The sequence below is a fragment of the Monopterus albus genome, unplaced genomic scaffold (genome assembly GCF_001952655.1).
Source record: "Monopterus albus unplaced genomic scaffold, M_albus_1.0 scaffold96.1, whole genome shotgun sequence".
In the NCBI taxonomy this organism is placed as follows: domain Eukaryota; kingdom Metazoa; phylum Chordata; class Actinopteri; order Synbranchiformes; family Synbranchidae; genus Monopterus; species Monopterus albus.
In genome coordinates this window covers 686,762-690,324 of record NW_018127976.1, presented here as the reverse complement: position 1 = coordinate 690,324, position 3,563 = coordinate 686,762, and the positions used below count along the sequence as shown (strand labels likewise).

The following is a 3,563-nucleotide window of genomic DNA, read 5'->3' as shown; positions in this document are numbered from 1 at the left end:
GCAGGAATGGTGCCTTCACAGATGTGCAAGTTACCCATGCCATGGGCACTAACACAGCCCCATACCATCACAGATGCTGGCTTTTGAATTTTGCACTGATAACAATCTGGATGGTCCTTTTCCTCTTTAGCCCGGAGGACACAACGTCCATGGGATCGAAGTTCAGTGTTGGTTTTACGACCTTACTGCTTATGTGCAGAGATTTCTCCAGATTCTCTGAATCTTTTGATATTTTGGACCGTAGATGATGAAATACCTAAATTCCTTGCAATTGTACATTGAGAAACATTGTTCTTAATTTGCTCACGGAGTTCACAAAGTGGTGAACCGCGCCCCATCCTTGCTTGTGAATAACTGAGCCTTTTGGGAACTTCTGGAGAGAGTTTGCTGCACTGAAAGTAAAGGGGCTGAATAATTTTGCACGCCCAATTTTTCAGTTTTTTATTTGTTAAAAAAGTTTGAAATATCCAATAAATTTCGTTCCACTTCATGATTGTGTCCCACTTGTTGTTGATTCTTCACAAAAAATTACAGTTTTATATCTTTATGTTTGAAGCCTGAAATGTGGCAAAAGGTCACAAAGTTCAAGGGGGCCGAATACTTCCGCAAGGCACTGTAGCTGTCCGAAATGAAAACACCCATTCACTTAAACTTGTATGTAGGCAGGCTGAGTGGAAGTGGAAAAAATATCCTCTTCAGATTTTGCTGGATATTTAAAAAAAAAGCAAATAAGAGATTATCAAAGTGCTGTCAAACTTGCTAGAGCTCAATACTTTTCCAGGCTTATTGTAAACAATTGTCATAGACGCAGGGTGTTGTTCAGCACCATAAATGCGGTCTTAAATCCATCTACTGCTGCTTGGATGGATGTGTCCTCCGCTACTTGCAATGAGTTTCTTCAATTTTTTTTGGATAAAATTGTTATGATCAGGTCCCAGATTGATGATTCTGTTCTGGATCCTTCTATTGTTCCTATATGCTCAGCTGTTTTTGACCAGCGTATTTCATTAACTGCTCTTATGAAAGTAGTTCAGCTTGTGAAACCCTCTCATTGTCCTTTGGACATTATGCCAGCAGCTCTGTTTAAAGAGGCTTTTCATAGTATTGGTTTGGACATTGTCAATCTTATTAATGGCTCTGGCTTCTGGGATTGTCTCAACGGCACTTAAACATGCAGTGATTCAACCAATTCTTAAAAAACCCAATCTTGATATTACTGTTTTATCGAATTTTAGACCAGTTTCCAAGTTACCATTTTTGTCTAAGTGTCAGGTTTACCCGGCCACTTTGGCCTCTCTCACCTTCCTCACTCTGTCTATCTTAGCCCCTGATTGCTCCTCACTACCAGGATTAGCACCAGCTGCACTCCATTAGACAGTACCGAATCAGCGTGGTGCGGGTATTTAATGATCTTGTGTTGACTGTGGATGAAGGTAATACTGCTATTCTGATTCTCTTAGATCTTGCGGCTGCTTTTGACACAGTAGACCTTTGTATTTTGTTGTCCCGTCTGCAGCACTCTGTAGGACTTCATGGTGGTGTTCTTAAATGGTTTGAATCATCATATTTGTCTGATAGGAGTTTTTCTGTACATATTGGTGTTCCTCAGGGATCCATACTTGGGCCAGTCCTCTTTTCCTTGTATTTACTTCCCCTTGGATCGATTTTTATGAAATATGGGTTGTCTTTTCATTGTTACGCGGATGATATTCAAATTTATTTGCCATTGAATGTCAAGAAGAGCAACTCATTTCAGACCTTGATGGACTGCTTAAGGGACATTAAGGCTTGGTTATCACATAATTTCTTACATATTAATGAAGGTAAGACAGAATGTGTTGTAATTGGTAACTCTGGTGTCACTGGTTCTGATATTCCTGGCTCTTTGGCCTCCTACCTGAGGCCTCGTGAGAAATCTTGGGGTGGTATTTGATGGTGCTCTTAAGCTGGACGAACAGATAAAATCTGTGGTTAAAGCCAGCTTCTTTCAATTGAGACTTCTGGCTAAGGTTAAACACTTTCTTTCTTTTAGTGATTTTCAAAAGGCAAATCATGCCTTTACACATTGGGGAGACCGAGCTTTTCAGTTTGGGCTCCTATACTGTGGAATGGTCTGCCAAGGGAGATTAGATCTGCTCCTAACCTGACTGTTTTTAGATCACTTCTCAAAACGCATTTGTATTCACAAGCCTTTGACAATTTTATTGATTGATGTATTTGTTCTGACTATGCATTTTTGTTATTTTATTGTGTAGAAGTGTTTTATCTGGTTTTATGTATTTTTATTATTTCTTATGTTTTACTGGAAAGCACTTTGTAACGCAGGTTTAGAAAGGTGCTGTATAAATTTTGCTTGCTTGCTTAACAGCGTGGCATGAAACAATTCAAATATGTAATTTGGAAGACTCATCCAAAATTTTGCGATGGTGTGCATATGACTCGGCGTTCATCCCAACACAATATGACGACAGGTTTAAGAACTAGATTTCAAAAGGATTAACCAACTATAATTCATTTGTCCAAAAGGGGACACTACAAACCTTTGACACCCAGAAACATAAATATGGCTTGAGCTCCGAGGACTTCTTCAGATACCTACAGGTTAGACACTATTTTAATAAGAATATCAAAATGCCCTTAGCCGACCAGGGATTCCTTCAGACATCTATTTCACTAACAAAATCATTGTCACCCACACAAATTATTTCCAAATTATACAACAGCATTCAGCAGAGTAAGAGGAGGAACACATATTACATAAAAGAGAAGTGGGAAAAAGAAGGAGGGTTAACTATCACAGAGGAGAATTGGGAACACATATGTCAGATGCAATGGGCTTCAATGGAATCAGAACATTTGGCGCGAATTTTGTTGGAAAAATATCAGATTTTTCATTACCCCTGCTCAAAAAAGATATCAAGGAACTGGAGATGCTTGTTGGAGATGTGGCCACAAAGGGGCAAATCACTTCCATATCTTTTGGAATTGTAAAGTTGTTCACAAATACTGGTCTGAGATCCATGAACATTTACAAAACATATTTTCAATTACCTTACCATTAACATTTGAAACCATGTATCTGGGTAATATAGTAATTGATGAGTTTAATAAGAAGGACAAGAAACAGGTGCATCTCAATAAAGTAGAATATCATGGAAAAGTCCATTTATTTCAGTAATTCAATTCAAATAGTGTCACGAAGATGGATTAAACCTGAACAACCAACAACCGATGACTGGAAGGACATCATACAAGAGATTTATACAATGGAAAAAAATTTCCTTTTCACTCAGACTGCAGGAGGGCGCATTTTGTCAGATATGGTCGAAATGGACGGAATATGTGAAACCTGTGAGGCCTGACTTTGTGTAAAACTGCTGGGTGCCTATGTAGTAGTGAAGCTACATTGACTATTTATACACAGTGAGGTACCAATAAAGAAGAGGTTCCCCTGCCCCGGTCATGTTCATTGTTTGTTGTTTTTCATTTTGTTTTTCTGGTTAAAAAAAAAAAAGCAAAAGTATTGTATGGTAATACACTGCAGATTGTACTAAAAAAAAAAA

General features: G+C 38.4%; 1 protein-coding gene across 4 annotated transcripts in view; it reads left to right on the top strand.

Moving 5' to 3' along the window:
* tdrkh (tudor and KH domain containing) overlaps positions 1-3,563 on the top strand; it is a 25,467-nt gene that overhangs the window by 14,147 nt on the left and 7,757 nt on the right. The gene's annotated exons all lie outside the window — the stretch shown is intronic.